This window comes from Lissotriton helveticus, chromosome 4_1, assembly GCF_964261635.1.
Source record: "Lissotriton helveticus chromosome 4_1, aLisHel1.1, whole genome shotgun sequence".
Lineage (NCBI taxonomy): Eukaryota > Metazoa > Chordata > Amphibia > Caudata > Salamandridae > Lissotriton > Lissotriton helveticus.
The window spans coordinates 1,747,036,928-1,747,061,368 of NC_136063.1; positions in this window are offsets into that span (position 1 = coordinate 1,747,036,928).

Below are 24,441 nucleotides of genomic sequence, written 5' to 3' on the forward strand. Positions count from 1 at the left end.
TGCCTATTTACAATCTGCCACACACCCACTTTCCAACACCCTGCTCTTTGGTAGCACCAGCAACAGACTAGTAAGCAAACCTTTGGCCTCTGGCATTAATTATTCTACAAATTAAGCACTGCTTCGCAGGAACCTTTAGAGCAAGTGTTGTACCCTCTGAGTAGGATGCCGTCAAAGGCTGTAACTCCTCTCATACGCGGAGACCTAAATAGATGTATTTCGTAGCACTATTCTTTATTGCGCTTTACTGTTACTGAACTGCCATAGTGTTATCATTCTTGTATGTATTTCTGTGAGGGATTTTTTTCACATATTCTTGCTTCTCCCATGTTCACAGTGACATGATAGTTTTTCGTGTTGCATGCAACAAAGTGTATTTTATCAGCCCATGTATGTAGGTCTGTCATCTTTCCCAAAATGTGCATGTGCTTGTAAGAGCCATACTTACCATGTTTACCAAGAAAGCCTCTGAGGTGAATAGAGCTAACAAGGCACAATCACTCTACAATATCCACCCCTGCCAAGCACTTTGAAGCATGCACATTGCCACTTCTGCCTGAGTTGCTTAATTAGGCAAGGAGATAGCAGTTTGCCACAGCAGTGCTGCAAGGGGAAATGGTTAAAAGATTAAGGGCCAGATGTAGGTAAATTCAATTTAGCGAGTCCTTAATAGCGATTTTTACCTAATCCCTATTAAGGACTTGCTAAATTGAATGTAGGTAGGAATCGCAAAAATATTTGCAATTCCTTATTATTCCTTAATTGGGAATTGCAAATTGAGATATGCAATCAAGGAATACCATCCCATTCATTCCTATGGGCCAAGAGGCCTATAGGAATGGATAGGATTTGCGCCCGCAATTTGCGCGTGACCAAGAGGCACGTGCAAATTGCGGCCGCAATTTCAAGGGTTCCAAAAGGACACCCTGTTGCACCCCTGAAATGTGCATGTGTGCACATGTGTGTCACATACATGCCCTAAGGCCAAGAATGTGTGCCACATGGCACTTTTAAAAGAAAGTGCTTTTTAGAGGAAATTGCTAATTACCACCAACTTGAAGTTGGTGGTAATTAGCGATTCCTTAAGGCTAAAGTGCACTTTCTTTTGTGCTACTTACATTGCATTTAAGGACTCACAATTTGCGATTCCTTAAATGCAGTGGCAAAATAGGGAATCACAATTTTTGCGATTCCTTTTTTTGTGAGTAGGTTTAATCTTACCTACATTGCTCAAAGCCAAATTGCGAACACAAAGGCTGAAATTCTGCGAATATCGGTGTTTGCGGTCGCTATTTGGCTTCCTACATCTGGCCCTAAATTACAGCAGAGCTGTGGACTGTCCAGTAGTTGGCCGTCTTCTATGTAAAGGTGTCCGATAGGTTTTGCCCTATGTATCTGTATATGTATTAAAGTACACTTCCAAATCAAATGTGGCATTTTCGAGATCGGTTGTTAATTCTAAATACAAGCTATCACATTTACCAGCGTTAGACCTTCAGAACCAGTGCAAATATTCTTGCCAACTGCTCAGTGCTAATTTATAAAAAAATAAAATAAGTGCCAGCACCCCTCGCAGGAAGGCCCTTCAGCTTGCTCCTTCCTTTGCCCGTGCCATCTCTGACAATGGCAGTACTTACACAACTACTTACCATCGCACTCCTACAAGTGTGACAATTCAGACTAGTCTAGCCCACCAAAGCTAATAGAATAGCTTGGGTGACAGGTATTATTTATTGTTAATGTATATTGAATTAATAAAAAGCTGTTGTTGTGCTGATACCTAAATTAAGCAGACAGCATTCGCGACTCCCGCTATTAGAAAGGAGTGTCCCTTCCTAATAGCGAGTCACCATGCCATATACAATTGTACATTCACTTGTACCATCCAATGATTGAAATTGTGTGTTAGCTAATATTTTGATCACTTATGGGGTGAAAGTGTAGAGAGTATAGTATCAGGACAATAAAGCTGAATGGGGGCTGACATTACATTGACTGCTCTGGCCCTGAAAGGAAAAAAAGACACCCAATGGTTTTGCCGTAGAAAAGTAAACAATGGCCAAGTAACAATAGCCTAGCACGATTGACCCAGAGAGTTGCCTGGTACATTTACCCAATTTAAAAAACAACATAAAAAACGTGCAAATAGGGCAGTCTCTGAAAGGAGTACAACTCATTCACTTAAGGTAGTGGTACCTAGTTGAACCTAGGTATGAGGTCAAGGATTCCTTGGACATTTATTTTGCACTTTTCTTTGATTAAGACTTTCCCATGTATGAAACAGAAGGGGCATGGTGAGTGACAGTAATGTTTTATTCCATTCCATCCACAGGTGATGGTGCTATCCTTACTCTGAAACCTGCACCACAGTAGCAGTGTCAATTCATTAATAAAATGTTGATTCACAAGTGTGGTGCTGATCTCTGAAATTCACAGACAATATAACCCAATCTCTGAAGTCCCAAGAAAAGTTTATAAATGCTTTTGAAGGCAGTGAAGGGGTGGCTTAAACACAGGGGGCAAGTAAACAAGTGAAGGAAATCAGAGAACATGGGAAATAAAAATCAATTCACTAAGCAGCCTCAAACGTCTCTTAAAGTGAAGGAGAACCAACCTTCTTTTGCCAAGAAGAAAAAGATTCCAGCCAAAGAAGACCTTTCATTTCTCCAAGAAGTGACTTTGCTTGTCCACAGCCAGTGCATACAACTGAAAGGAGGGTAACATAGTCACCCTCACTCATATTACAAGCTGAATCCTTCATTCAACAGTTAAGAGCTGCCATTTTACTGAATAATTTCGATTTGAATTATGGGTCCAAATTACCCTAAATGTGTTTGCATGGTAGAGCTCAGCATTCGCTACTGAGGACACTTTTAGGTCAATGTGGTACCCCGCTCCCTTCCAGAGGCTAGTTATTCCGGTGTCCCCTACCTGAATGGAATTACAGTTTGATAATTCTTTGTGCTAGTGACTTTTACATTTAAAATTTCATTTTGCCTAATCTGTTATTCTAGTTGGAGCATTGTGTGTTATTTCTCCAATTAAACTGTTGCCTATTTATTAAACTGATTTTAGGTTTTTGTTATTTCGTTTCTTGACTTTGATGTTGTTTTTGGTGGTGCTTTAATAATGTACAAGTTTTTCAAAGGTAAAGCTGGCTCTCGAGAAGCAAGCCATAAGGTGAGGGCAGGGCTCCTTATGGAAGCCTACTTTAGCAAACAAAACATTGAGGGCCATATTGTCTAAACTTTTTTAGCATCACAAACCCCCAAATCAACTGCTCAAATGTAATTTTGAATGTACTAAACCCATTTTAGGAATCAGTAAAAATGTACCATTTCAAATAATGTGTTTATGAATGGATACGGAAACACAATTTGAAAGGGGTGTGTTGTGAACATCCCTTCCAAATTGTGATTGGGCTCCCAATCCAAAAAGACCCTGTTTCGTTTAAGTAAATTGGTCTATGTCAAAAGGCGTGTGTGAAGCAATCACATGGATGTTGGTTTATTGTTCCTTGCTGACCACTATTCTTGTGATTGCAGCAATTCATAGTGGGTCGCAAATTGTGACCTGCCTACTTAAGCTTGAGAAATCAAGCTAAGAAAATCAGGATCTGCTAAATCTTAAACAGTAGTCTTGGAGTTGTGTACTTTATTTTTTCATAACTTGTGGTAATTTTAGAAAGTTAGGTCAAAAAGCAAAGTTCACTCTCACAACATTCAGAATCTTACATATTAATGATTATCTGAGAGGACCTGTTTTTCTGTGAAGGCATATAAGCAAGAGCATTATTATTTAGGTTGGATGGTAATTCTTCACAAGGAATAAAGTTGCTATCCTGCCAGATCCAGTCAAAGGCTTCAGCAGTTTAAACCTAAGCTCAACCAAAGGTAGCTATGATGCATAAGAACCAAAAGAAAGTACCAAAACAGATAAACAGTCAAAGACTCTACTCTAATCCCAGGCCTAACCGTCCCAGAAATACCCCAAACTTAACACTCATAATAAACATAACAAAGGAGAAATACTCTATATGCTGTGGTCGCAGAAAATAATTGTTATCATAACAAAATATAGGAAAGATCAAGAAGTTTATATTTATTTCAGAGTCCTACTGAATCCAAGTCCAATTTATATATAGAAGCCAATAAACTGATTCGGTTCATATCATCAAATAACTTTGTATTCCACAATGCACAGAAATTCCAGTTTATTGATCAAGGTACCACAGACACATGTATGAATATGTTAAAAGTCAATGCTTTATTTCCATCTTGAAAAGTACATATTGGACATAGACACAGCCAACATGTTTTGCTCTCTACAAATTGGGACTTCTTAAGTGCTGTTAGAAAACAGACAGACACCAACATAAGCCACATACAATGCACATACAGTTGCAAATATGTATAACACAAAAATTACAAAACACAAAAGATTTGGGCTTAAAACAACAACAACAACAAATTGAGAAACACTCTTCTCATTTGGAAATCAGTTCGTGAACAAGATTTAAGAATGATAAAATCCCAAAAAGAAAGACAAACACATTGTAATATTTTTGAAAGTTGAATTTGTGATTGAAATCAGAGTTTTTGGATTGACAGTGAGATACAGATGTCCATTATAACAATGAGCAACATTTTTATACTTATAGAATTAGACTAAACATTATCCTTATGTGTTAATGGACCGACTGACCTACCTATTTATTAGACATCTGTTCTCCAATCTTGAGAAAAGGCTGAGAAGTATGGCAGGAACTCTAACATAAGTTACTTATTAACTGAAATATGAGACATATGAGACTTAGACAAACTTCAGTGTATAGTTACAAACTTTTCTTCTAATGAGAATCTACTGTAACACATTCTGATATGTGGTCCATTTATCCCCACCTCCATATGGTTTCAACAAGAGTCCCTTCAAAAAAATATTGGTTTGATCAATTCCAATGAAGTTACAGTAAACAAATAGCCATACATTCTTTATAAATTCTCTATGGCAAGCAGCCAATTGCATAGCAGCAGCCTAATGTCCAGAACAGTCACAAGGTGTTGCCAAACAATAATGGCAAAAATACGCATACAACTAGATATGCAGTCTTATCACTATTATTGTAAAACTGAGTATTCACCCATCACAGCTTCCATGTGCCAAAGCAACAACTAGTTGGAAGCACATAAATTAATATTCACAACCCAGCCGTATGTACAGTCAAGAAACCAAAATGATAGGGAAATGTTTTTCAACCTTAGCGGATTTTGAGATCAGTTCGAAATAACGCATAATTACAAAGAGTGGGTAAAAAGCCACACAGATCAGCTGAAATGTTAAAGTTTATTAAAACAGAGTATTATGTTACTTCACCATTGTTCACAACTGAAATAAGTATCTGACAGCTAATGCTCATTTAAGTCTACCCACACATGTCATGTAGACGAGGTATCAGGAATAGCAGTAGTTACCAACGCCCGTAATCGATGGGGTTAGATCAAATAAAGAGCACTCCTCAGAGCCGGAAACTCATTAAAGACTGGCCATTTGAGTGTTTAGAAACCAATACACAATCAAACAATCTTCGAACTAAAGTGAGTTTTGAAGTTGCCCTCCCGCAGCCTATAATTCCAGAAAAACGTGCATGTATTAGCAGAGACTGAAAAGACTCTCACCGCTTGCAGTACCATTAACTAAAAGCGTCTCTAATTAAAAAGGTTTACAGTCTACCCTCACATAACCCATTGCACACTACTACCTCATTAGAACAACAAAGATCACACGTCATGGTCAAAGATTGTGCCAAACTCAGCATAGAGGCAGCAGACATCCCACCCTCCCAAGACTTCTGCAACAACCGCAGCACCTTCTCGCACTGCAAGATTAAGGAGTTCTACAACAGCTTCGACAGCCTCGAGACCCAATACCCTCTCACTGCAACCACTGCAGCCAACAACACTGGACCCCAGCATACCCTGTTCAGTTGGACTCCCCTCACTGCTGATGATACCCTCAAGATCATGACGAGCATCCACTCCGGATTACCCTCGGATCCCTGCCTGCATCACATATTAAACAGAGCTCCATCAACTCCGCCACCTTCTCGGAAGACTGGAAACACACAGAGGTTAACCCCTTGCTGAAAAAACCCTCTACTGACTCAACGGACCTCAAAAACGTCAGACCCATCTCTCTGCTCCCCTTTCCAGCCGAGGTCATTGAGAAGGCCATCAATGCCGAACTCTCCGAGTTGATTGAAGGGAACCACATCCTGGACCTCACCCAATTGAAGCAACCACAGCACCAAGACCGCCCTCCTCGCTGACACAGATACCGTCCGCACCCTCCTCAACTGAGTTAAAACTGCAGCCCTCATCCTCTTAGATCACTCGGCTGCCTTTGATATTGTTTCCCACCACACCCTATGCACAAGACTTCGCGATGCCGGCATCGATGACAAAGCCCTAGAATGGATCTGCTCCTTCCTCACCAGCCAAACACATAGAGTCAGGCTTCCACAGTTTTACTCAGAACCCACAGAGATCAACTGCAGGGAGTGAAGAAATATAAAATCGATATCATGTAATATTGGCCTAATGTATCCAATATATTACCATACCATCTTTAGTTTACCCCCTCCATTGTGAATATGCTTGATTCATGTATACATTAAGAATCCGGCCTTCTCTGAAGAAACGCCATGTTGGTTTCATTTCTCCGTATCTCTTATTCTTGCTAGAAAAACACGTGACCTGCCACTGTGTAGACAGAAAGAGCCTAAAAGGTCGGCCTGGGCTATGAATGGACCATTGATTCTAACTTAGGAAACTCTAGGTCGCATCTGCCTTTCTAGTGGGATGAGCACATTCTTGCAGACGCTGTGCCTGTACTCCCGTGACCAAGAACGAAAGGGAGGCACCTTTACTGACCTACCCCCGAAATAGTTTAAGCTGAGTTTCGAATCAATAAATTGTGCCTTATATGGGTTTTCCTGTTGGCTTCACGAGAAGTGGTACTTTTCCATGTACGGGGTTTCATGAGGTATGCTGAAAGTATATATGCACTGTGTTGAATGTAATCCAGCAGTCTCCTCTGCGTACCTTTGAGGGTGAAGGCGAGAGAGAGGTTCCCCTATATAGGGCGCTTTGCAAAATAAACTATTGAACCTTCTCCATTGCCGACTGACTTATTCTTGGTAAATAAGATATATGGGCTATTGATAAGTATAGCTCTATGGTATATTTTTTTAGTACTTCAGTTGACGACTCCGCCGGGACTCCCCGATAGGGTTGTCCCCTCCTGTAAACAGGAGAAGAGGGACGGGGAGGGGTTCTGGTCGAGTGGGTGGATTGAAAAAGGATCCTAATTGAGAAACCAGTTTGTGGTCAAAAAGGAAATTCCACTCTCGAGCCCAGTGACCTTCCCAGCTGCTAAATAACCCTTCGCCGGAGTCCTTTGGGCTTAACCCAGGAACAGCTGACCGTGTTGGTCTATAAAGGAGTCGGCAGTGGAGAACACGCAATCAGACCTGAGTGCACTAGGTGAGTGAATTGTAATGTTATTCCTTTGATGACTTTTGAATAAGCACTTTGGAGAAGTGGCTTAAAGAAACAGTTGACTGTGTATGGAATTTGGTGGTTAGTGAACCATAGGAAATCTGGGGGTCTGACGTGGCAGTGGAGTGACTGCACGGGCAGATGCCCCACAGACTTGTTCGGTGATTAGTTGGGACAACGTCGGACGCCTTAGTGTTGCACAAGGGGTGCTCACTCGTCCGAATCCTCTTTGGAAAAGCCCTAGGATCAACTGGTTAAGCTTGGGGTCTGGAGCTATGCGCCCAGCTGCCCGGCCCAACCAGCACAGGACTATGGGATGGTCTGTAAGAGGGTTCGTGGTTCGCCTGTCTGATGATCACAGGGCAGTCTTTGGACTGTCTCTTTTGTGAATACTTTTAGTGGTCTGGAATCCGGCGTGATCGATTCCCCAAACAGGAGTCAACGGGCTTCTTTTCGATATGGAAGACATGTCATTTTGTATTTTACAGTCATTTGAAGTCATGCCCTAATTGTTTTGATCGATCAAAAATATGCACTTTAAGTATGAATAGCAAGTGGGATTGTACGATCTAGGAGTGAAAGGGTATGTGATAAACGGACGCGTCCCTGTGAGTAAGTCTGGTTGAAATGGTTTGAGTTATCGAATTTATAAACATGTCGTGTTTTAGTAAATTGTGTTTTGGATGCTGCCGTCGTCGGAATGGTCGGCTGGAAGAAAGACAGCCTGCTCCTCCGGAAGGCAGTCCCAGTTTTGATATATATATAAAACATGGTATTGCTCCCATTTTGTTTAATACACTATGAAACAAGTACACTAGATAATTCAGAACTACAATGGCCTTTAACGGGGTCTTTTGATGAAAGAAAAATGTATTATTTGCAAAACAAATTGTTTATGAAGAGAAGCCGTCAAACTATGTTCGACTCCCTGAACTTGTGGTCAAAGGAGGCGAAACGACGGTGAATAAGAGAAGAGAAATTGGGAAAAATTAAAGCTGGACAGACTGTTACTCAAAAGGCAGTGGCGTATGAGAAAGAAAAGGTAGAAAAAAATATTGAACAAATGGATAGACAATTTCGATTACAGACCGATAAGAGTTATATGACACAAACTGAGGCAGAAGATGAAATAGAGGAATTATTGGAAGCCCGTCTATCACCTCCATATGCCCCTCAAGGTTTGTACCCTGCGGTCCCAATAGCTTGGACAGGAGTGGTTGGAGCTCCCGCAGCGGGGCCCTCAGTCGCTACCGCACCAGTAGCCATGGGCCCTCCGGCTCCAGTGTTCTCTCCCCCTACCCTTCGCCCTACTACCTCAGATTTGATTACGTTGTGACCTGGGCCGGTTGCTGCTTCCCCCTTACCCCAGGTAATTTTAACACCCCCGTCCGTAGGGCCAGTTGTCCTCCCTATGGGAATGACCACTGCCTCTTTAGATGTTACGTCACGATGCCCCGTAGGGGGTTTGGAAGGCCGACGAGTTTTTACTCGATCGTCCTTAGGAACTGAAGAAAGATGGGCCGTTGTGATTCAGGCATCCCAGTGGATGCAGAATCCGATTTATACTTTAGAAGATATTTGGAGCACTATGAAGGATTCTGAACCAGTTACGCAACAATTGGCATTAAAGCACATGGCAATTCGATTAATTTCCTAATGGGAACAGTGTTTTGAGGAAGGGCTGGCCCCTCAAATATTATGTGATATCAGGGATCGAGCTTTTAAATGCGAATTGCAACTATTCCAGAATGTTGAGACCCTGATACAACACAGAGAACGAATGCATTGGAAATGTCCAGACTGGGGGGCACAATATTCCATAAGAGAAGTGCATCCTCTTTTCCATCCAGAGATTCCCGAAGTAAGAGATGGAGGTGGGACGGTGACCAGAAATCGTGTAGAGGCACGTTTCCAAGAGCAATGGGTTTATACCCCTTGGAAGCGAAGTGAGGTTCTTACATTAAAAGCCCAACTTCCTGGCCCACGTAAAAATCCATTAATACCAACAGGAGAGAAAGAGCATGAGTTGGCACTCTTATACCCCAGTCAATTCATAAACAACAACAGAGGAGTGACTACGTGAAAAGCTACTTAAACAAAATGTGCTCAAAACAATTAATATTGTGATGTCTGTTTTTTGTGTCTCTATACTGTACGTATAAATGTGTGCACAAAATATCATACACACACCCACATGCACAAGCATGAAGTACTTTATTTCTATCTCCCCTAAAGGAACCAAAACCCCCCCTTTTCTTTTAGGAGGACACCTCCCAAGGGAACTAATATCCCAAGTATTTCACAGGAGGGAAGAAAGAATCTTTCTTTTTGGTGAAGAACCCTCACTCACCACTAGTTGGTGACATGCTTCATCATTCGGCCCCCGCTGGGGTGGCCAAATAACCCCCCAGCGTGCTACAACGCCTGATTACAGCGGAGCAGGATGTGGTGAGTGCAACAGTGCCCAAATTAGAATGTGATTATAACTATGTTTGCAGAATTTAAAAAAATGCGAGATTGTAGCCTTTACAAAAATCTTTAATAATGGCCAACCTGCATTTGGATTAAAAACAAAGTGGACGGACTGCCAAGGTTCTGTGCTAGGGAACCTGGGTCCTTTAGAAATAAAAAATGGTCAACATGTTTCTGCTGGTTTAAATGCAATTTGCTCAGCATTCGTCAGGACCTATCAGAAAAGTCCTCCGGTGGTGTACGCGCGCTAAGGCGCACCCTTCCGTGAGGCTCTACGTGTGAAGAAATCTTACTTGGTGGATTTCACGGTCAGTATCCGTGGTTATTCACTGCAATTTGCAGGAATATACAAAAAAACCTGTGGAGAGATAGAGGACAAATAATAATACACATTGACATACAATTACAATTAGTTAGGTCAAATGCGTTATTTCTTAGTGTATGTCCATAAAATTTGCATATTATTAGGAAATATCGAAATTAATGCTCCCTTTACGAAGACTAACAAAGGGGGGCCATCCAGGCAGTAAAGCGTGCTTCCCCTGATTATTGGGTACAACACCATAGGCAGAGTTTAAAAATCTGACCATCATGAGAGATTTACCTCAAGCGCTACTGTTCAAGCTACTTCTCATCAATTAAGTATGGTTAAATGCAGGCATTATTTACTTAGCTCGTCATTGCCATTTGAATAAAACAAACAAAATATTTGTAGATTTTCGTCGAGCGTGGTAATATGCCTGAATCAGACATAGGGAGAACCAAGATAAACCCCCCATAACAAGGAAGTTAGTGGCAATGTCGCAATGATCCCAAATAGCAACATAACTCACTTAACGAGTAAAATAGACTCGCCCCTTCGGTGAGGACAGCGCGGGTTCACTTCACGCGGTGTCTCTCTGAAGAGGAAAAAAGGAAGGAAAAAAGGGGAGGAAAAAAGGGGCGGAAAAAAGAGGTGCAATGAGCCCTCGCATAATAATTGAGCGCCCGTACTGTTAGTGGCTCGTTTGATGGATAAAAAACTTACTTTGGCACTCGCGACTCCCCGCGGTATACCTGCTCTCTCGACTGCTGTCTCCCGGAAATGTAGGAGTTGGGCAGGCGGAGGCATTATTTTTCATTTTACAGTGATACGTCAGGGCCGGTCACGTGGGTGACGTGACGCTACGTAACTACCGCCTGGTCAAATGCCTTAAAGTGACAGTTACTAACAAAAGGGCCCAAGATGTGGGTTTGGTTCCCGGTGTACCCGGAATGGTTATATCGTATCAGGAAAAACTTTTTTATCAGAAATTTTTTTCTTATAATGCTAGTCTACAGGCACATAATAAAAAGAGTGAGGGACCCTATATCTTATATTTTGCAGTGATACGCCTGGGCTGGTCACGTGAATGATGTAACGCTACGTAACTATCGCCTGGTCGGATGTCCTAAAGTGACAGTTACTAAAAAAAGGGGGGGGCCAAGGCGTGGGTTCAGTTCCCGGTGTAACCGGAATGTTGATATCTTATCTAATACAAGTGGTTCAAGCACCGATAGTACAGGGAGAAGGGGCAGAGGAAGGGGCAGAAGTAGAGGAAGAGGGCAAGGCCAACAACAACATGTCAATGAATACCCCCTCCCAGGTTGGCAAACACCATTCCCCCAACAAGGGATGGGACCATATCATCCCCACCCTTTTCAGGCGCCAGTCCCTCCTATGATGGGCTGGAACCCAATCTTTGTACCATACCCACAATTTAACCACCAGGGATACCCGCATCCTTTTCAGGACAGAGGCAGGCGGGGCAGGGGGAGGCAGAAGGGCAACACCCAAGTTCATTGGGAACAGCCGGAGGGAGTTGGGGATGCCAGGGGACCAAAGACCAGGCCCCTGCAGTGCGAAACCTTAGTTGTTAATTTATCTTCCCATAACCTCACCACAGCAGAAACAGAGGTCTTGGAAAAAGGGTTAGGTTTCATACCTACCCCTCGGCTAGACCGCTTTAAACTCCACTGTGAGTTTAATCAATTTTTCAGAAAACTCCGATTGAGGAACTTTTTTTAATCTACAGAGAAAGATCAAGCAGAAGGGATTAAAAGTGATACTGAATTTAAACTGAAATCAACCTTCACACCTCCTCCACACACAGTCACACTAGAAATCCTGGCTTTTGAGCAGGCCGTGTTCAAGGAAGTGGAGCAATTGCAGGAACCCACACCATTTAAGAACTTGACCGCAGATGAATTCCAGGCCATTCAATCTTTGAAAAGGAACAAAGAGATAATTATAAAAAGTGCGGACAAAGGGGGTGGTGTGGTGATCCAAAACAAGATAGATTATGACACTGAGTGTCAACGTCTACTTAACAACGCCACCAACTATGTCCTTTTAAATATGGATCCGACTAGTGACCTGAAAGATGAAATCTGCGAACTTGTGTCAACGGTAGCAAGAGATGGTTTGATCACAAAAAAAGAGGCGGATTTCCTGACAACATCAGAGGGAAGGGTTCCGTATTGTTACATACTGCCAAAAACCCATAAGAATGTGTTACATCCCCCCGGGAGACCTATCGTCTCGGGTTTGGGTTCACTTCTTGAACCCCTCTCAAAATACTGTGACTTTTTTCTGAGACCCATTATTCAGTCTACAAGTACTTATTTAAAAGACACCAAAAGTCTCCTTTCTTTACTTAGGACTATCACCTTAGCTGAAGACCCTTGCTTTCTTGTCACAATGGACATCGAGAGCTTATACACCTGCATTCCGCAGGATGAGACCATCAAGGTGGTGAAAGAAACTCAGGACAGAGCTCCTTGGGACTTTAATACAACCCGTGCCTTTGTAGTAGACTGTGCCACTATTGCCTTGAAATGTAACTATTTTGAACATGAAGGAAAGATCTACCTCCAAGCAACAGGAACATAGATGGGCAGCACCTTTGCCCCTTCGGTGGCGGGTCTTTATGTGTTCAATTTTGAGTCCAACTACATACTGAGTCCAACTAACCGTTGTGGAGCAAATATCATCTTATGGCAACGCTATATAGATGACGTGCTCATGATTTGGAAAGGTGATGAGACTTGATTACTTGACTTCTTCACCTGGGTCAACACGTGTGATAACCACCTAAGATTCACTGGATAAAATCACCTTTTTGGATGTCAGCATAAGTAGGAAGGGCAATCAGCTTGAGACTAAGACCTTTTACAAGCCGACTGCAAAAAATAATTTGCTGCATTTCACAAGCTACCACCCTCGAGCCCTGCGGGAGAATCTCCCGTATGGGCAGTATCTAAGGATACGCCGGAATTGCAGCAACCTCTCTGAATATAAACAGCAGGCTAACGACCTGACTACTAAGCTGACTAACAGAGGGTACCCTAAGGGTATAATAGACAAGAGTCAAAAGAGGGCCAGAAATCAGCAAAGGGATGTATTGTTGGACGACAATCCCAAAACAGGAATTGAGGAGATTCCCTTGACTTGTGTGACAACTTTTAACTCATTGTCAAATGCAGTAAGTAAATGCATTACAAAAAACTGGAAAATCATCACCAGCAACAAGAAAAACTGGAAGAAGCCCCTTTTTTCGTATAAAAGAGCTACTAGTCTAAAAGACTCTTTAGTCCACACACGACCCAGGGAAGTGACAACAGACAACCGTGTACCGAGTGTTTTAAATGCTTGGGGTTTACCATCAGTTACAGGACATTTCCCGTGCGGAAATTGTAATGTTTGCCACCTCACTTCCAACACGAAAATCTTGGATTTGACTGATGGTACACGATGGGAAGAACGCAGTCACACAAATTGTAATACCACCAATGTTGTGTATCTGATAACCTGCAGATGTAGTCTACAGTATATAGGGATGACATCTAGACGCATAAAAACCAGGATAAGTGAACATCGTAGTAACATACGTTGTAAAAGAGCAACAACCAAGTTGACAGCACATTTTTTACAATTGAACCACACACCAAATGACCTGCAGTGGATGGTATTGGAGCATCTGGAAACCAGTTTGGAAGCCACGTTGTTTGAGAAGGAACAGCGCTGGGTTTATCGGCTCGGCACCAATAAAACGGGATTGAATGATGACATACCATGGGGAAGTGTGTTAAGATGACAATCCAGTGCAAATCTAGGAATATAGACTTTGCGAGCTTCTGTATTTTTGTTCCGCCTTTGCCTACCGTAATACACCCAGGTTTACGCATTGCAACATGCTCCGATAACCAGGCTTCCCGCTGTTGTCCACGTCTTAATAGCGCCACACTAGATTTAATGATGTGGGGATACTACTTGTTGTTAATGCCATGCCCTTACTTTTTATGGATATCCTTATATCAGGGTCTCTTAGTGCGATTAGTGTTTATAAATTTGTCTGTACATTGACTACATTTACACACTGCACTGATCACTTTTGATAGGGTTGCTAACATGTAACAGTCACCGATCATTTGTGGATGTTTTTTTCCGATACCTCACACGTAATGCGTCTGATATTGAGGGTGCACCTCTAATTTGGGATCATATGTGACCATTTGGCTGCAATAAGGAATGCGGTTTTTCGAAATTCATTCGCACTTTTTTATGTGCCCATGGACTTACCCCAAAAAAAATTCTGATAAGATATCAACATTCCGGTTACACCGGGAACCGTACCCACGCCTTGCCCCCCCCCCCTTTTTTTAGTAACTGTCACTTTAAGACATCCGACCAGGCGATAGTTACATAGCGTTACGTCATTCACGTGACCTGCCCCGGCCTATCACTGCAAACCACATCTTGGGTCCTTTTGTTAGTAATTGTCACTTTAACCCCTTCGATGCTAATGAAAAAGCCAGATCGTCATGGGCGTTACCTGCGCTACGCGGATGACAGCTGGCTTTGTCATAAACCGCGTGATTTTCAAAAATCAGCGAACAGTGGGAAAACGAGGTAGCGCGGTAGAGGTTAAGGCATCTGACCAGGCGGTAGTTACGTAGCCTCACGTCACCCACGTGACCGGCCCCGACGTATCACTGTAAAATGAAATATAATGCCTCCGCCTGCCCAACTCCTACATTTCCGGGAGACAGCAGCCGAGAGAGCAGGAATGCCGCGGGGAGTCGCGAGTGCCAAAGTAAGTTTTTTATCCATCAAACGAGCCACAAACAGTACGGGCGCTCACTTATTATCCGAGGGCTCATTGCACCTCTTTTTTCCTTCCTTTTTTCCTCTTCAGAGAGACACCGCGTGAAGTGAACCCGCGCTGTCCTCACCAAAGGGGCGAGTCTATTTTACTCGTTAAGTGAGTTATGTTGCTATTTGTGATCATTGCGACATTGCCACTAACTTTCTTTTTTATGGGGGGTTTATCTTGGTTCTCCCTATGTCTGATTCAGGCATATTACCACGCTCGACGAAAATCTACAAATATTTTGTTTGTTTTATTTAAATGGCAATGACGAGCTAAGTAAATAATGCCCGCATTTAACCATACTTAATTGATGAGAAGTAGCTTGAACAGTAGCATTTGAGGTAAATCTCTCCATGATGGTCAGATTTTTTAACTCTGCCTATGGTGTTGTACCCAATAATCAGGGGAAGCACGCTTTACTAGCTGGATGGCCCCCCTTTGTTAGTCTTCGTAAAGGGAGCATTAATTTCGATATTTCCTGATTCTATGCAAATTTTATGGCCATACACTAAGAAATAACGCATTTGACCTAACTAATTATTATTATTATTATTATTATGCAATTTGTATCGCGCAAACTAAACCCGAAGGTATCAAGGCGCCTATCAAAACAGATCAAAAAGTATGCCGAGCACCACTACAGGTATGCGCGTGTAAAGAGGTGGGTCTTTAAAGCAGATCTAAAAGCTTGTAGAGTGGGGCGGGACCTTACTTCCAGAGGGAGAGCATTCCACCATTTAGGGGCCAGGTTAGAAAAGGCCCTGCCTCCCCATCTTGTCTTCCTGACACGAGGCACAGAGAGAAGAAGTTTGTATGAGGAACGAAGATTCCTGCCAGGGTTGTACTGAGACAGGATAGACCCAATGCCTGTAGGGCTGGTTTTAGCTAAGGCTTTGTACACCATACACATGGATTTAAAAAGGATACGATCCCCAACGGGAAGCCAGTGGAGCTGCTTCCGGGCATCAGTGGCAGAGGCACGTTTGGGTAAGTCGAGAACAAATCTCGCTGCCGCGTTCTGGACCACCTGCAAGCGCTGTAGCTGACTCTTATTCAGTCCTGCATACAGCGCATTGCAATAGTCCAGACGGGAGCCCAGAAGTACGACGGCAAGTTGCTTTCTTGCCTGGAGGGACAGATAGTGCCTGAATTTTCTTAGTATATGGATGATCCCCCAACAGGTCGATACAGTCCTGTTGACCTGTTGGCACATACTAAGGATGGGATCGATCATAACCCCCAGATTTTTTGCTAAGGAGGTAGGATCGGGACAGACGCCCAGTGAGTTCGGCCACCACTCAGCAGACCAGATCTCTTCCTTTCCTCCAAATACCATCACCTCCGTCTTCTCCCCATTCAGTTTCAATGAATTGTGAATCATCCATTGGCCGACTGCCTCCATACAAGATCTAAAATTGGCGGCAGTCGACGTGACTGACTGGGAGAGAGAGACGAGGATCTGGGTGTCGTCCGCATAGGAAACTACCTCCATCCCGAAAGATCTAATAAGTCTGGCAAGGGGGGTCACATAAATGTTAAAAAGGGTAGGGCTAAGCGCTGACCCTTGAGGGACCCCACATTGCACAGACAGGTATGGAGATAGGAACGATCCCAGCATCACCCTTTGCTCTCTATGGCCGAGAAAAGAGGAAAGGAGTCCCAGGGCCGACCCGCGAACCCCGATCTTCCTCAGCCGAGATGTTAGCACCGAGGGGGATGGGGTGTCGAAGGCAGCCGTGAGATCTAAAAGGATCAGGAGGGAGGTCTGTCCCTCATCAACCCTAGTGCGTTGTTATCGAGCACTATGGTGAGGGCAGACTCGGTGCTATGTTCCCTCCTGAATCCATGCTGGGAAAGATCCAAACAGCCCGAGCTCTCCACGAATGCAGCCAGATGTTTATTGAGATGGGCTTCTAACATCTTCGCGGGAGCCGGGAGCAGTGAGATGGGGCAAAAGTTTTTTAATACCCCAGGGTCAAGAGAGGGCTTCTTGAGCAGAGGTTTTACTACAGCATTTTTCCACTGCTGGGGAAAAATGCCCTCCTTCATCGCCCTGTTCATGATGTCAACCAGTGGGGGAAGGAGGGAATCTCTGCACTGCTTGAGGATCTTTAGCGGACAGACATCTAGCGGAGAGCCAGATTTAGTTTTGTTGAGCAGGATCTCAAGATCCTGACAAGAGAGAGGAGGAAAGGATTCCAGATCCTGAAGTCGAGATGATTCAGCATCATCAGGCTCAAAAAGAGCGGGCACCGAAGGCACAGCGGTAGAGGATCTTTGAGCCTCCAGGGCAGTGTAAATGTCCGCAATTTTGGACTGAAAGAAGGCAGCTATCTTGTTGCACAGTTCCTGAGAGGCAACCACAGGGTCTGGGATCTGGAGGGAGGTAAGGATGTCAGCGATCCTGAAAAGCTCTCTAGGAGACGAAAGTGAGGAAGTGAGGGCCGTAAAGTATTCTTGCTTGGTCTTAATCACTTCCAATTTGTAATTTTTAAGCAGGACCTTATGAGCTTCTCTATCCTTGGGGGCCCAGCTAGAGTGCCATAGGCGTTCCTGTCTCCTTACTTCCTGTCTACGAAGCCTTAGTTGTTCTGAGAACCAGGGAGCTGAGGGTCTTTTCCTGGCTGAATAGCAAGACCTAGCTGGAGCCAGCTCATCCAGGGCCTCCGAGATGGTATTTTCATATTTAAGGACCGCTGAGGAAACGTCCGTCTCCGGAGTAGTGGACAAGCTGGATGTCCACGGATGAAAAGAATCTTCCCTGATGTTTTTGAAGTTCCTTCGCGCTTCCATAGTACTCGGGACCCTTCTGACAGAGTCCCGATTCAGATTGATCATGTTAAAGGGAACGGCCAAATGGTCCGACCAAGAAAGATGGAAAGGGTTGATGACTGTCAGCCTTTGATCATTCGAAAAAATTCCATCGAGCGTGTGCCCCGCTCGGTGGGTGGGAGCATTCACCAGTTGGGTGAGTCCACAGGCTGACATTACTTCCAATAAGGAAATGGTGTCATGAGCCTCAAGTAACTCTAGGTGAAAATTGAAGTCACCTAGAATAGTGAGATTTTGTCGGCCGAAATAGGGTTCTAGAACCTGCATCAATTTCAGCCCAAAACCTGCTCTAGGGCCGGGGGGACGATAGACCAGGATCCCATTAAACGCAGGGTTGGAGGAGTCAGACAGGGAAAAATATAAAACTTGGAACACATCCCTAGGGTCAGAGAGAGGTATAGTGTGGCAGTGGAATCTGTCCTGATACAGAATAGCCAGCCCACCACCAACACGGCCTATTCTGTTCTGTCGAGTTAAGCAGTAGCCCTCAGGGACCGCTTTGACAAGATCAGGGCCTGAAGAGTCTTTAGCCCAAGTCTCAGTGATGAAAACCCAGGATGGTTTCCTATCTAAAACGAGCTCCTTAAAAACAATGTTGTTCTTAATGAGCGAGCGAGCGTTAAGGAGAAGGCAATTTTCGCTCAGTCCTTTAAGTGCCGGAGAAGGGCAAGACTCCAGGAAAGCGGGAGGGAAAGAAAGTTTAGGATCCTCCGCATTTATCTGAAAGCAAGCACAACCAAGAAATGTTGGAAAGTCTTCAGGTCTGTACAGATGGAAGCATGGGGCAGGTGTGGGTCTAAGCCGTAGTACTTCTTGTAGAGAGTATTTCAATGCATAGGACCCTACCTTATTCTGACCAGTGGTCCAGCCGCCCAGCCCGTCCTCAGCGCGGACGGGCGCAGACGGGCTGGACTCTGGCGTGACTCCGGCGTGGCTGTGGCGATCACGCTGCACGCACACACTGCGCGTCATCGTGTTCGGTTTAAATAGAGCTCTAGCCAGTCCTCCTGACTGCTAGAGCGCGGGAGTGTCCTGCGTTTCCTGCACCCACCCAAGATAGCGCTCAGCAAATCGTGAGCGCGAGGGACCGGGCCGCCAAAGTAGCGGTGAGGGAACCAATTTAGTGTGCAAGTGTGCGCGCGGGGAATTAAAACCAGGGTGAAACGCTCGGAAATAATATATAAAATAAAATACCAAAAAGCGGGAGTTTTAAAATCTAAAGTTGTCAGCACACGAGCATAGCAGAGTAAGTGCTCGCCAAACAGGAAGAACCTTCCTCCTACCTACTTTTAAGTACTTCCCGATGTCAGTCTCTAGCCAGTCCTCCTGACTGCTAGAGCGCGGGAGTGTCCTGCGTTTCCTGCACCCACCCAAGATGGCGCTCAGCAAATCGTGAGCGCGAGGGACCGGGCCGCCAAAGTTGCGGTGAGGGAACCAATTTAGTGTGCAAGTGTGCGCGCGGGGAATTAAAACCAGGGTGAAACGCTCGGAAATAATATATAAAATAAAATACCAAAAAGCGGTAGTTTTAAAATCTAAAGTTGTCAGCACACGAGCATAGCAGAGTAAGTGCTCGCCAAACAGGAAGAACCTTCCTCCTACCTACTTTTAAGCATTTCCCGATGTCAGTCTCTAGCCAGTCCTCCTGACTGCTAGAGCGCGGGAGTGTCCTGCGTTTCCTGCACCCACCCAAGATGGCGCTCAGCAAATCGTGAGCGCGAGGGACCGTGCCACCAAAGTAGCGGTGAGGGAACCAATTTAGTGTGCAAGTGTGCGCGCGGGGAATTAAAACCAGGGTGAAACGCTCAGAAATAACATATAAAATAAAATACCAAAAAGCGGGAGTTTTAAAATCTAAAGTTGTCAGCACACGAGCATAGCAGAGTAAGTGCTCGCCAAAATTGTAATTGTATGTCAATGTGTATTATTATTTGTCCTCTTTCTCTCCACAGGTTTTTTTGTATATTCCTGCAAATTGCAGTGAATAACCACGGATACTGACCGTGAAATCCACCAAGTAAGATTTTTTCACACGTAGAGCCTCACGGGAGGGTGCGCCTTAGCGCGCGTACACCACCGGAGGACTTTTCTTATAGGTCCTGACGAATGCTGAGCAAATTGCATTTAAACCAGCAGAAACATGTTGACCATTTTTTATTTCTAAAGGACCCAGGTTCCCTAGCACAGAACCTTGGCAGTCTGTCCACTTTGTTTTTAATCCAAATGCAGGTTGGCCATTGTTAAAGATTTTTGTAAAGGCTACAATCTCGCATTTTTAAAAATTCTGCACACATAGTTATAATCACATTCTAATTTGGGCACTGTTGCACTCACCACATCCCGCTTCGCTGTAATCAGGCGCTGTAGCACGCTGGGGGGTTATTCGGCCACCCAAGCTCGGACCCAATGATGAAGCATGTCACCAACTAGTGGTGAGTGAGGGTCCTTCACAAAAAAGAAAGATTCTTTCTTCCCTCCTGTGAAATACTTGGGATATTAGTTCCCTTGGGAGGTGTCCTCCTAAAAAAAGGGGAGGTTTTGGTTCCTTTAGGGGAGATAGAGATAAAGTACTTCATGCTTGTGCATGTGGGTGTGTGCATGACATTTTGTGCACACATTTATACGTACAGTATAGAGACACAAAAAACAGACATCACAATATTAATTCTTTTTAGCACATTTTGTTTAAGTAGCTTTTCATGTAGTCACCATGTAAAAATCCTACAGCTTATTATAAAGAATTAACCGAAGCCGCAAATTGGCCATTATGACTTTAGGTGATATTGAGTTATTCTTTAGCCTCTTGATCCCAGTGGATATATGGAGACAGGTACATGACTCAGATCATGGGGCAGAACTTGGAGGGACCTGGGATCAGATTAAAGTATGGGACAAAGATCGGAAGCCGGGTGAGAAACCTAAAGATGATATTTTAGCTATGTCTGCTTGTATCATAACATATATGCAAACTGTCATTCCCCCACGGAAGGTGGATTGGGATAAATTAACAGCTTGTAAACAGAAAAAGGATGAGAGTGTGTCTGATTTTTTTGCCAGGTTTGAAAAAGTATTTATTGACTTTAGTGGACAAGACTTGTCCACGGAAGGTGGCATACGATTATTTGTGAATAGATTTGTCACTAATTTATTGCCTGAAGTAATGGCACGATTTCAGGCTGCCGAAAGTACATGGACCACTTCGACCCCCTCAGTTATTCTTAGCATGGCCCAGTATTATGAACATTGATAAAATGAGAGCAAGGACAAGTCAGATAAAAAGGTTAAAGAGTTGAAAACCAGAGTGCTGCTGCAACAGGTTAGCAGAGGACAAAGTGCTAGGAGAGGAGGAAGAGGTTCCTTTCCAAGAGGAGCAATGATGAGAGGAAGGGGAGGAGGGTATCCGGTTCCTGATATAGGAATAAATCAGTGTTCAAACTGTAGACAAGAGGGACACTGGCGAGCTCAGTGCCCGTTATTATATGGACGGGGTGGTTTCAACAGGGGAAGAGGGCGAGGAGGTAATGATCGGAATAGTATGAGACGTGGGGACATGTCCGGTAGTGAGTCAGGCAGGAATTATTTTGATGATCCTCAAGGGAGACAATACTACAATGAGGATTATCGGGAGGATGGATATGATGGAAATGGTTATGCATGAGACAGCCAAGGACAGAGCAGGGGCCACATATCAGTACCAGTTGACCAACAGGGGCCTTATGTAAAGGGGCAATTGATGGGGACATCTGAGAAATTTTTGGTGGATAATGGAGCAATGAATAGTTCTGTTGCTCATTCACTGGTCCTAGGAGCTGCTCTGTATGGGCAAAATAACGTATCAGTGGGTTTCTCAGGAATCCCGGTAGTAAGCCCCATTTCTAAGCCACTGCCATTTACGATTGGCACGATTACTGTGGATTCCCCATTTTTGCTTACTTATAGTTGTGGCGAGAATCTGTTAGGATTAGATATCTTATATCTTAAAGAAATTGCATGCTCGCATTTACTGTTCTCCTGATGGTGCTTATTTAACCATGCAGCCTCCTACTAAATGCACGTCTCAATGTTTTGCCCAAAATGAACATCTTCCACCTGAATTTTCCAAGATTCCCCAGACCCTTTGGGCAACAGGGGACACAGATGTGGGATTGTTAAAAATACCCCCTGTATCTATTACCTTAAAACCGAATGCACATTTGCCATGTATCCCGCAATATCGTATTTTGACAGAAGGCGACCGGGCCTTATTACAAATTATTCGTGACTTAATTAGGAAAGGAGTTATAGAGGAAACAGCTGCTAATGTTTGTAATAGCCCCATTTTACCGATTTTGAAAAAGGCCCCACTGGACGGTGACCCTGGCTATAGAGATACATAATGTTTTGTGATTGACCTCAGAGAGGTTAATAAAATAGTGATTCCCCAATATCCTGTGGTTCCAGATATCACTGCAATTCTTACTATGGTTCCCCCTACCGCCCAGTATTTCTCAGTGATAGATTTGAAGAATGCTTTCTTTAGCATCCCAATCCAACCTGACAGCCAAAATATTTTTGGATTCTCATTATCTGGCCGTAGTTTTAGATTTTGTTGCGCACCTCAAGGCTATACGGAGAGTCCTAGTATTTATAGCCAAGCACTAAAAGCAGTCTTAGATGAACTAGTCCTACTTCCTGGTAATGTTCTTATCCAATATGTGGATGACATACTGGTGGCGTCAGACACAGCAGAAGGTTGCAAAGAGGCCACTGTTAAATTATTGACCCATTTGGCAGCTAACGGTAATATGGTCTCCTTATCTATATTTCAATATTGTCGACAGGAAGTGACCTATCTTGGTCATTTACTGTCGAAAGCGGGGAGAAGACTAACTCCTGAACGAATAACTGTTATTACTAACATGTCTGTGCCCGGTACTCAACGTGATGTTTGTGCTTTTCTTGGCATAACCTCTTACTGTCGACAATAGATTCCTAATTTTTCTCTTCTGCCTAAACCCTTGTTGCATTTGATTAACAAAGACGTGCATGAACCCTTGCCCTGGACGGATGAATGTCAGGATGCTTTTGATTCTTTGAAATCTGTCCTTTGCTCTGCACCTGTCTTGGGTACTCCGGACTACCGAAAACCTTTTGTACTTTACGTACATGAGGTGGACGGTTGTTCACTTTCAGTGTTAGCACAAGGTTTTGGCGGAAAGCAACAACCTTGCGCATATTTTTCGGCAGTATTGGATAATGTTGCCAGAGCCCTTCCTAGCTGTTTAAGGGCTACTGCTGCTGTGGTGGTGGCCATTCGACAGTCGGAGGGGATTGTTTTGAATACTGACCTCACAGTGATGGTACTGCATGTTGTGGATATACTATTGAATTGAACGAAAATACAGCACCTTACGAGTGCACGATTGACCTCGTTACGAATTAACTCTATTTGTACCACACATTATTATCAAACGATGTGCCACTCTGATTCCAGCCACGTTATTACCCCTCCCTTTGAGTGATCAAAAGGACGATGTCCATGATTGTATATTTCGGACTGAAGAAGAAACGAAGGGACGTGTAGACCTCACTGACTCCCCTTCATCTGAACTTCAAGGGGAGTTGTATGTGGATGGCTCATGTTTTAAGTTACCAGATGGCACGACAACAGCTGCTTATGCTATAACTACCCTCCGAACAGTAGTGGAGACTGCTCAGGTTTCCCATCATTCAACACAAGCAGCTGAACTAATAGCATTAATGAGTGTGTTTGTATATTTAGAATTCAAATATCATGTGCATAAGGTATTAGGTACTACAATAGCTCCGCCTGAACATTTCTGACAGCACTACAAATAAGACAAATTGTTGGGTATGTGGCCCTTTGCCATCTGTAATGCATCGTCAAGATTTATTAATTTCTCTGCCGTTATCACACTTAGCATTCTGTGAGGCATGGTTTCAGTTGCTATCTCTTATGTATCTACATTACGTAGCCGACCCCAACAGATATACCGAAAAAGATTATGAAGCTGATTTCAGATATATAGAACATCATCAAGGATTTGACGCATTGGGAAACCAAGGAGACGGATCTTTAGATCCAGATGCCTGTATGAATATGTATACTACTTATGAGAACGCTACGTGGTTGAAGGAAGAAATGTTACATTTCGAATGTTGTAACTCCACGCAATATTTCCAGTATTTCCAGGAACGTAATGTTACTGATGACAAGGCAATGCCAGTCCCTATTTTAAATAGTACTGCTTCCTTTTGTTTTCAAGGTAAAGGTAATGTTAAGGTAGGAGATAGTAGATGTAACTACACCTACACTTTGCACACCAACAGCACCCCGCCCTTGATAACTCCGCCCAATGTGTATTTTGTATGCGGTGAAAATGCTTACACTTGGCTTCCCCGAGGATGGG